Raw genomic sequence first — 11,726 nt, forward strand, 5'->3', positions numbered from 1 at the left:
TGACACGCAACTAGCAAGAGGTCAAGTACCAGACAACACTCTCACTGGCACGGAAATCATAAGGGAAACTACTGAGAAGATCGTCCAAATCCGGGAGCGATTAAAAGCTTCAAGAGACAGACAAAAGAGTTATGCGGACAAAAGGCGGAAACCCTTGGAATTCCAGGTTGGGGACTGGGTGCTATTGAAAGTCTCCCCTGGAAGGGATTAATACGTTTTGGAAAATATGGGAAACTCAACCCTAGGTATATCGGACCATTCGAGATCCTTTCCAGGATCGGCCCGGTGGCATACAAACTTCGATTACCGTAGGAACTCAATAACGTACACCCTACCTTTCACGTATCGAACCTAAAGAAGTGCTTGTCCGATGAGACCCTCGTCATCCCTCTGGACGAAATTGAAATCAACGAGAGTCTCCACTTCGTAGAAGAGCCAATAGAGATCATGGATCGAGAAATTAAAAGAACTAAACAAAGTCGCATACCCATTGTGAAGGTCTGTTGGAATGCCAAGCGCCGACCTGAATACACCTGGGAGCGCGAGGATCAGATGAAACAAAAGTACCCGCATCTTTTTCCTAGTCCATAAACTCTATCTTAGATTAAATTTCGGGATGAAATTCCCTCTAACGGGGGACGATGTGACAACTCGATATTTCAAATCCATGTAATGTTCAAAGTCGAATGTTAAATCTATTTTGGAAATCAATAAAAAATAGCGTCAAAAATGAAGTGTTCTAAAGTCTCAATTGGGTTGCATAAAATGTTAGATATATTGTCAAGGTTTCCAAATATATAAAGAACACTCAAATCCGAGTTATAACGAAGAAGTTATGACTAATCGAAGATTCACGACATAACCGGTAAAACACTGCCAAGTGTAAAAAGTGAAATTTCAATAAAATACTTTTTAGCCTTAAGTGTCTAAACGAAAGTCGTAGATTATGTTAAACCGTGAGCATACATAAAAAGAACGCCCAAATCTGACTTCGTATGAGGAAGTTATGATTTTTCTAAGTTTCGGAACAGCAGTAGACAGCTAAAAACTCGAAATAAAGATCGAGCGATTTTTAGCCGACACAACCTAAACGAGAATTGAAGGTCTCGACAATAGTAGTACAACGGTAAAAATACTGACGAAAACGGACGTCGGATGAAGAAGTTATGGATTTTTAACGGAATTATCCTGTCCCGGCCTATTAAATAAAACATAATTAAAAATGAAGTCAGAATTAGCCGACAGAGTCAACATTAAAGTTGTAGAGTATATTCTCACCTACGCGTGGATATAAAGAACGTCAAAAACGGAGCTCGTATGTGAAAGTTACGCATTTTTGAAGTTTTTGGCACACATATCAAGGCTTATCCGAAGGGAATGCCCTGCGTTCCGAGGGAACGCGCCGCGTTCGTGCTCGCAGACTGCCATCCCATCCGAGGTTCGTAAGCAATGACGTGATCTAGCTTCGGAATGCGCTGCGTTCAGGGGAACGCCCTGCGTACCCAGCAGGAACGCCCCGCGTTCGCATCGAGACCAGCCCCTATATAAAGGGTGCGAGGGTTCCAACTTTCTTTACTCATTTCCCTCTTCTCTCTCACTTCTACTCTTCGGTTAGCACCCCGAGACGACCCCGACACCCCGGTTACATACCCGAGTCCCGACGAAGGTCCGAAGCCCCGAGATTCCCGAGAAATACACCACTTTCCGGTCGAAGTGCCGCCCAAGAAAAATCTTGTTTTCTTCGAATCACCACAACTTCCAGGTGAGTTCATACCCCTACATTTTCACGTCTTTTTCATGTTTTAGGGGGGAATACAATTGAAATACGAGAAAAGCTTATGTTTTAAGATACGCATCGTTTTATATGGATTCAAATACTTTATCTACATTTTATAAATGTTAAATAACATTGATACCAACGTTACACTTTACATGCAAAGTTGGTATTACATCGAGTTTTTATCACCAAATGGAACACACTTTCGAAAAACTATAATGGGTATAGTTTACGAGTTATTCATTACATGTTTACATAAACACTGTAAAAAAGGGAAATACTTTCATCTACAAGAAATATAGACTTATCTTTTCGTAAATCTATTAATACTAAGTGTTGTGAGACATTCAGCTTCAACGTACTCTCAAGTACGCATTTCAAGTCCTGTATTATAAACCATAATCTCTTGGAGGGAGAGCGTGATACTTGTGTATAGATCTATACGGGATTGACAATCCCGCACCTAAACTGTTAGCTACAGTTAGACCGGCAGGTCTGGGGTGAAAAACGTCATAACACTGCAACGCCTGAAGAACATTGTTACAGGCAGTCTGGGTCAATAGCATGGTTATAAAACTCACACAGAGTATTAAATTAAGTTTGATTCACGAGAATCTTAAATGCATTCAGTAGTTTCCTTATATGGGTATAAATTCACTTTCACCATTTTTGCACGAAAGATACTATTGCATTCCAGCCTTTGGATTTTTTTTTTCAAACTATCACACATACATAGAAATATTGGATTTTCTGGAAAACACGTTCAATTATTTTTACTAAAGGACATACAATTTTCAGTGCAAAAACGCTTACGAACTCACCAACTTAATTGTTGACACTTTTTCAAAACTACTTGTATTTCTCAGGAAATCAGTAATACAGGTAACCATCAGCTTTTGGAGAAAGAACGCTAAGGCGTCTGTTATCAAAACATTTTAAATCATCATATTTGTAATATTCTTTTGAAACATTTATTACATGCAACAATGTAACTTTTTATTATATTTATGATGGTTGTGTTTACTTTCTTTACAATATTCAACTGTTATGATACTACGTGAAGTCATCCGCCCCCGAATGTTTCCACCATTCTGGTTTGGGGGTGTGACACATCGTCAATACAGAAACATAAGCATAAACAGATCTTACATTCATTTACACTAGTGATCTACATCTCTTTTATATCCCTCAATGTAAAGTAGCTTCATATCGACACCTGTGATACAAATAAGCTTGAGTGGGTCAGGTTGGGAAACCTGGTGAGTACATAGGGTTTTCAACCCACAATAATATAATTATTATGTTTAAACATCAAACAATTAACCCAATTACCCATCCCCATTATCTTCCTCACTCTTAAGGGTCTACCCTAAGAGTCATATATCCTGCATTCATTCATTCCGAAGTCCCTTGCTTCCAGGGTTTATAAGACAGGCACTAAGTCCATAGCTGCCAATGCTCATTCGTAAAGCACTAAATCCATAGCTGCTAAAGTTCATTCATCGTCTACTAAATCCATAGCTACCAGTGTTCATCTAATAGGTACTAAGTCCATAGTTACCCATGTTTATCTATCAGGTACTAAGTCCATAGCTACCAACGTTTATCTATCAGGTACTAAGTCCATAGCTACCGACGTTTATCCAATAGGCACTAAGTCCATAGCTGTCGATGTTATTTGTTAGGCACTAAGTCTATAGGTTCCAATGTTCACTCATATCATCTTTCATCTCTCATCATTCATCTACCCATGTTTTACCCAACATATTTGTAGATATCAAATCTATATACAGTTTAAATTATTTAAAACATGTATAAAATCATTCATCCAACATAGATAGCAAATAAACAGTTTATATGTACACATAGCACGTAATTTATATAAAATACTTCATATCTATGTGTAAGATGAAAGTAATTATGCACTCACTTGATAAGGTGGTGACTCGGTACTCGGACAGCGCTTCGTTTACTTTAAAATAATTTCCTTCGACGAAACCTAGTATTATTACCACTAGATTTTAGTCTAACACTTCCGACTTCTAAAATGCGTAACTTTCGCATACGAGCTCCGTTTTTGACGTTCTCTATATCCACACGTAGGTAAAAATACGATCTACCACTTGCCTTTTGACTCCGTCAGCTAATTCTTGACCGATCTTAAATTTAACAGTAGAAGGTGACTACACTGTTAAATGTCCGCGTAAAATTCATAACTTCTACATACGGACTCCGTTTTCGTCTGTCTTTTTGTCGTTGAGTTCCTATTAATGAGATCTTCAATTCTCATTTAGGTCGCATTAGCCAAAAACTGCTCGATCTAAAATTCGAGTTTCGGGTCGTGCACTGCTAGGCCAAATCTTAGAAAAATCATAACTTCCTCATACAAAGTCAGATTTGGGCGTTCTTTTTATGCACGCTCTCGGTTTAATGTATACTACAACTTTTTTTTAGATCACTAAGGCCAAAAAGTCCTCTATCGTAAATTCACTATTTACGTCGCATAGTGTCGTGTCGGTTTTGTCGCGAAACTTCGACGGGCCATAACTTCTTCGTTATAACTCGGATTTCGGTATTCTTTATATGTACGGAACCCTTGTAACATATTCTACAACTTGGTTAAGATTAATCCTTCTAAATAATCTTCCGTCAAAAACTCATTTTTGATGTTCATTGTCTCTAAATTGACTAGCCCAGATCTACGGGCGTTACACCCTCCTTTCATCCAGTTTCCTTCCACCTGCAAATGTCCAGGTTAGCAAGTCCAAACACCCTTTACCTATTGCTAATCATTGTTGTCTTCCCCGATCACCAAAAACAGCTCACCGGCGAGGGGTTGTCACCGGATGAAGCAAGCTAGTGAGTACTGGCTGTCACCTACCCCTCCGGTTGATGAAACACCCAATCCAGACACCCATTCCCTTTGTTACCATCAGTTTCCCAATAAAACCCAAACACCCCAATGACTTCTATCAATCGATCAAACAAAAAGAAAAAGAAGAAGGAACCTGGGAAGCTGCCGGCCATGGCAGCCCTCCTCCTCCTTCTATGTCTTCCATTGTCGTCTAGCGCCACCTAAACACCCCAGCTAATGGTTTCCGATTGGCAGCAAGCTAATCACCAAACACCACTCCACCATTGACGGTTGTTGCTTTTGTTCCGTTGACTTCTGCGGTCGGCGATGAGAAAGGAGCACGAGGACTCGCCGGAGACTGATCGCTGCTATGATTCGTCGTCGGAGAAACCCACACCCTTGCTCCCTCGTTCTTCCTGTCGATCAAACAACTCAAAACAAACCCCTACAGTTGATTCTTCCTTCTTCGTGTGTGGCTGTCGAACGGACCAGAGATGAAGAAACGATGAGGAAGTCGCCGGAGCAACTCCCTCGCCACCACTGTTGTTGACAACAGCCACCACCGAACCACTCTTTTTCTTTCATTACCTTTTTCTTCTTCGATCGGACACAAAGGAGATGAAGACGACCTAATCGAAATTGGAGATCACCGGAGATCGACCCCAATACCCTCCTCGCCGATTACGTTCTCCACAGCTCAGATTTGTTGGCTTTCCCGTTCCTTTTGCTTGGTCGGATGAACGAATGGAGAAGAAGAGGCGTCGACTCCCTTTTACCCAAACTGTGTATCAGATTGGCAGAAACAGTCCCTCCATTATAGCCTTGAAACTTAAATCACTCCCTTAATTGGAAACCTTACAAAACAAGTCTTGTGTGACTTAAGATTTATTAAAATAGTCCCTTTTTTTAATTAACTTATCACAAATCAGTCCTTGTGATAATTAAATTGCAAAATAATTTTCTTATGATAATAAAAAGCATTTCAAAACATGTCCCTTTGACTAAAAATATTATAAAAATTGTCTCGAACCATGTTTTAACTCAAAAGACGTCAAGATGCGGTTATTCACGAAAAGCTTCACTAAAAAGGACCAGGATCGGACTCACGCTTCAAGGGTGAGTTTCTACGGCCCCTCTTTTACAGTTTTAATATTTGGGGGAGAATATATGTGTGTCTATTAAAGTTTGATGATTTTCAAGTTTTATATACAAAATAACATCATACTTTTTATTGGTCAAACGTTTATGAAATAGCAATCTAAAAATATGATAAATCACTAACAAATCTATTAAGTTAAAGTAGATTGTTATAAGTTGATATAATTATACTTTTTGTGAAATATGAATATAATTATTCAGAAAAATCACAAGATTATAAGTAGATTGCTATAATTACACAAGTGGATATTATGAGTCACAAAAATGATGACTTTACATGTATAAGATAAAGTATCTCATAGAAGCATGAAACGATATAATAATGACCAAAAATATTATTCGTGTATAAAATGAAAGTATATTTCCATAATTGATGGAAGATTAGATTCATGAGATTATATAATTATTAGTTGAAATTATAAGATTTAACTTTTACTATATATAAGGTTATGTAAAAATGAATTGAGAAGTTATTAATATATTTTTTATATTAATTATAACAATATAACTTCATTATATTAGTTATTTATTCTTATCGCAATAAATAACATGATCGACTTCAGGACTTAAGAGTCGTTATTTACGAAATAAATACTCGTCGAGTATTGTATTTAAAGACTTTATCTTTATCCCAAATTAAATGTATTAAAAATATTCTCGCATAATTTATATAAAATATGGGGAATGTAGATTTACGGTCGATCCAAACTTGGATAAATTCAAAAATTAGCTATTATGCTAACACGACATCGAAACCGTATCTAGTATGATAAATTCTTGAAGTTATAAGAATTTCAGTTATCGTTTTCCTAAACGATGAATAATGTTACATATCCAGTGAATTTAGAATGGATGATATAGGTTTATCATACCTATTCCATATATTCTATATAGGTTTATCACACCTATTCCAGATAGGTTTATCATACCTATTACATACAGGTTTATCATACCTACTCCAGATAGGTTTATCATACCTATTCCATACAGGTTTATCATACCTACTCCATATAGGTTTATCATACCTATTCCAGATAGGTTTATCATACCTATTCCATATATTCCATATAGGTTCATCATACCTATTCCATGTAGGTTCATCATACCTACTCCGTATATTCCATATAGGTTTATCATACCTATTCCATATAGGTTCATCATACCTATTCTATAGGTTTATCATACCTATTCCGAATACCATATCCAATACGTTTGAGTTTCCAATATAAACTATTCCGGGTTTCGCGAAAGCTAATGTAACATCCCAAAATTTAGAAGTATGATTGAAGGACTTAAGTATAAATTGAAGAAGGTACTCGACGAGTAGGTACGCTTACTCGTCGAGTCGGAGCGGGTTCTGGTTGCGAGCTAAGTGACCAACTCGCCGAGTCGGCAGCTAGACTCGACGAGTTGGTGCTGAAAAGAGAAAACCCTAATCTTAAAAGTTGCACCCTATTTAAAGGACCATATGTCCTCCCTTCAGCCTCCTTATTGCCTTTGAGAGTCAGTAAACCTTAAAAATCGTGCGAGCTTCCATTGTTAAAGAGATTTGAGCTTTGGAGGAGGAATATTGAGAAGGGAGCTTGAAGATCAAGAGGATAGCATCAAGGGATTGGTGTAGATCTAGAATCTACTTCAGCTTGGGCACATTTTGGAGGTAACAAGTTGTTACCTTGACTCTATTGCATTTATATCTATTCAAGAATGAGATTTGGGGCCCTTTATGCATGTTAAGGATCTATTTCGGGTTAGGGGTCTAGATCTGAGGTTGCTACTTCAGATCTAGACTTGTCTTGGTCCAGAAACTCACAAAGTATCAGCCTTTGGCTTGTTGGTGAAGCATCCTTGTCTTAAACCTTAGTCCTAGATTGATTTGGGCCTATAGCTCTTTGTTTCCACGTAAAGTTTGCAACTTTACGTGAGAGTCATGCCCTAGAAGAGTGGATCTATAGTTTGGAGCCCCTGCATTACTCGAAAAGCCATTGTATGAATAAAGGTGTAACACCCATAAAATTCAAGCCAATTTAAAACTTTTTAATGCATTTAAAAACCATTGAGTGATTACAGTTTGTTTTCAAAATAGATTAAACATCAGAGTATTCCCAGAATCAATCATGAAAATATGAGGAGGTGCACGATCACGCCTTCGCCTTCCCGCAATCATCAGAAGTGCCTGAAACAAAATCAACAACTGTAAGCCCGAAGCTTAGTGAGTTTCCCCAAAATACCAACGCCATACAAACATAACCATATCATATAACCAATACAGAACAACATGCATAATGAGTCATCAGCCTGACTGGACCGCCTCACATGCCTTCAGTCTATCTGGACTGCTCTCCGAGCCTTCGGCACGTCTGGACCGCCACGCAGGGCCTACAGCCTATCCGGACCGCTCGCCGGGTATGTTGGCCTACAGCACAGAGCAGGACCGCCTCAACCCAACCCCCAATCAAACAAACATGTGCACATAAATATCATACGCTAGCTCATTTCATATAACAGTCAAACCGATCTAACAGATCACCAATCATAGCAACATCCCAATAACCGGGATACAGACCTAACCGGTCACTAACATAGCATCATCCTATAACCAGGACAATCATGTGCACATAGACATCATATAACACTAGCATGTATATATATAACAGTCAAACTGATCTAACAGATCACAAAGCATAACAACAATCCTATAACCAGGATATCGACCTAACAGGTCACTAACATAGCATCATCTTATATACCAGGATACCGACCCAACCGGGTCACTAAAGCATAACATATCACCATCCTAACTACCAGGATGTAAATCAGTAAGCATAACATGCAATAATCTGAATACAATCCATAAAGGGTCGGCCTTGGTGCCTTAGACCCTGTTGATATAGTGAGGAGAACTCACCTGACACTGCTAAAGTCCCGCAGGTACACTCCAGCTGCTGATTGACAGATTTCCGAACTGTCAACATCAAACAATACCCAATTAATAATTGGGTTCCAAGCCCAAAGTCCAACTCACACTCCAAAAGCCCAAAAGTCAAGTAATGGGCCAAGGCCCAACATATGGCCCAATCTTCCAAATTGGGCCCAAGTCCTCACATGGGCTTTATCCTAAAGCCCATCTAATTACTTTGGTCCATTAACTTGTTCTTGGATGGTTCATCAATAGTCTAACCACCAAAACCCTATAGGAAGGCCCAACTCAAGGCCCAAGTGAAATTAGGGTTTCACATAAAATGACAACTAGGGTTAAGTGTTTCTCACTTAACCCATTAAGGACTTAATCCATTAAGTCCCTTACTTTACTAAATAAGTCATATGGTGTGATTGGGCTTAATACACAATTCCATTCCAATGGCCCAAATGTGGGTCCCGATAAGTCCAAGCCCAAAATCCCAAAATTAGGGTTTCATGGCATTAGGGTTTCCAACCCAATACTAGCCCATTAATCAAATGGTTGGGCTTTTAGGTCCATTAGATCTTCATTGGGCCCATTAGGGCTTCTTTGGGCCCATTAGGGTTTCCTTGATTCCACATTGTCCAAACATCCCCAAACGAGTCAAACACAACAAGACAAGCACACCGCCACCCGACACGGCGGCCGGTGGCGGCAGCCACCACCCTATGGTGGTGGTTTGGGTTCTTCTTTTCATTATTCCTCTTTTGATACACTTTCAATGCTAAACCCCAATTAACCAACAAACACAAACACACTAATAAACACATACACACTCACTAATAGCACACACACACCCAACCACCTCGTGGTGGCCGGTAGTGGTATATGGTGGCAGCCACCATGGCTGGCGGCCATGGTGGTCCCTTACATTTCCGGCCAACAAAATCACAAACACACGACACACACCACAGCAGAAACGAACACCCACATGCTTTCTTGCTTGCAAACGGATCTAGTCACCCTCCCGGTGGCGTTTGGCAGCGACAGCAGCTGAATCACGATGGTAGCTACCACCGTAAGGTGGTGGCAGTGGTCTCTTTTGGTTTCCAAGCTCATAGCTACCCACACCAGCCACCCAAACGCACACACGCGCTCTTCTTGACTGATGACGAGCCCAACGACCCCATCTGGTGACGCAAACAGTGATGGTGGCGTGCAACGATGGCATCAGCGACGACCCTTGGTGGCAGAACCTTCCCCAGCGTCGATGCTTGCTTCGAATCGACAGCCACAACAGCAAAGGAACAGAGAAGAGAGAGAGAAGAACACGGAGGGTGGCAGCGGCGCAATCGAGCGGACCCGTTCACAGCGTCATTGCCACCGCAATGGTCCCGACGGCCTAAGCTGACGTTGGCGGGCACGGTTCCAACAGTCTTCGGTGGTTCTCCTATTCCGTTCACGACGCGCGACAACAAGTTATGGTGGTGGTCGGGTTTGGCAAGGCAACAGCGACCGGAGGTGGTCATTGAGAAGGTGACGGCCGAATGGAGGGGGCATAAGGATGGTTGCGGCTGGTGAAATAAGTGTTAGGTTTAGGGTCCGAATGGTGATAACGGGTTTATATACCCCCGGTTCCCTTATAACATTTTCCCATATTAACAAGATTAGTCCCTCCATCCCCCAATTCTTTCAAACTAATCCCAAATTTACCATTTACACCCTGCCACATGAAATCCTTTACAATTCAAGACCAAAATGTTACCAGTCAGCCCTTTCTCTACAAAATCTTCTCATCTTAGGTCCAGAACTTACTCTCTACTCCCTGCTTCCATAAATTCTTACAAATTAAGTCCTACAAATACACTTTCAACCCCTGGAGTTCAAATCTTGTCATTTGACTTCCTAAAACCAACACCCCACTAACCATTTAATTATTCTATTTAAAACGGGGTGTTACAACTCTCCCCCACTTAAATTTGATTTCGTCCTCGAAATCGTTTCTTATCATTCCTTACACGCCAACAAATTGAACTACTTGGCTACAACTCCGAGCAAAACTCTAGCCTCTCCAAGGCAACCATATCCAACCCTCGTAGGGTTCTAAAACCAGGAAAATAAACGAATCCCTTACCCTATGATCACACTTACTCAATCCGAAATCTGGAGTCTCGAGATGGTATGGCTCCCAGACAGGCCTCTCATACCAAATCATTATTGTTGAGCCCAGTCCGCATGTCTTTCGTCTAACTATTCAACTCCTGATATATGGGGTTCCAACATCTAGATACTTCTCATACACCCGAAGACCCAATTCATCAATACCGCCCTATACGCGAACACTGTCTGAACACTGATCTGCCTGAAACAGTAAGTTGCCACATGGATGCTTTCCAAAAACTTACCGAGACCTCCTTGGTCTCAATTCGCTCACCAATCATCTAACATGTTGGGTTTCGACCTGGTCGCGGAGCTAAAGGACTCCCACATAATTGCCTCACACGACTTCTGAACGAAATCCTTCTCTGGAACTAGTTGCCACTAGTTATCATGTCACTGAGCCTCTAAAAACCTCCTGATCCAACCGATCGGATCCATGCGTCGAATCCCGCCGCTACTAACCCATGGCTAAAAGCGACTGCTACATGACCAATGGTAGCCTTACATCACACGGAACCTTAAGCAATCCATTGCTTCCTTGGCCTCATAACTGTAGTGGCGTTCCTACAGTCTTATCACTAGCTTAACCAGGTCCAATCTGGTTCCCAGAACCTGAATGACAGAACATTCTAATTCCCAAGCCTTCCAAAAACCGACGGATACCCATTCAGATCTACTCCCGGTCACCTAACTGGAGTATTACCTGATCCAAACAGATTAATCCTATGAGACACTCCGAACTGATGAGATCACCAAGATCCACTGTACTCTATCCGATTTCTAATAACAACTTCCGATCAACCCAAAATACACCAGAGTCTTCAGCCTACTCCAGCAACACGTTCGATACTTGGGAACAGACCTACTGATTGATATAG

This window comes from Lactuca virosa, chromosome 9 (assembly GCF_052849685.1).
Source record: "Lactuca virosa cultivar CGN04683 chromosome 9, Lactuca_virosa_CGN04683_v6, whole genome shotgun sequence".
Lineage (NCBI taxonomy): Eukaryota > Viridiplantae > Streptophyta > Magnoliopsida > Asterales > Asteraceae > Lactuca > Lactuca virosa.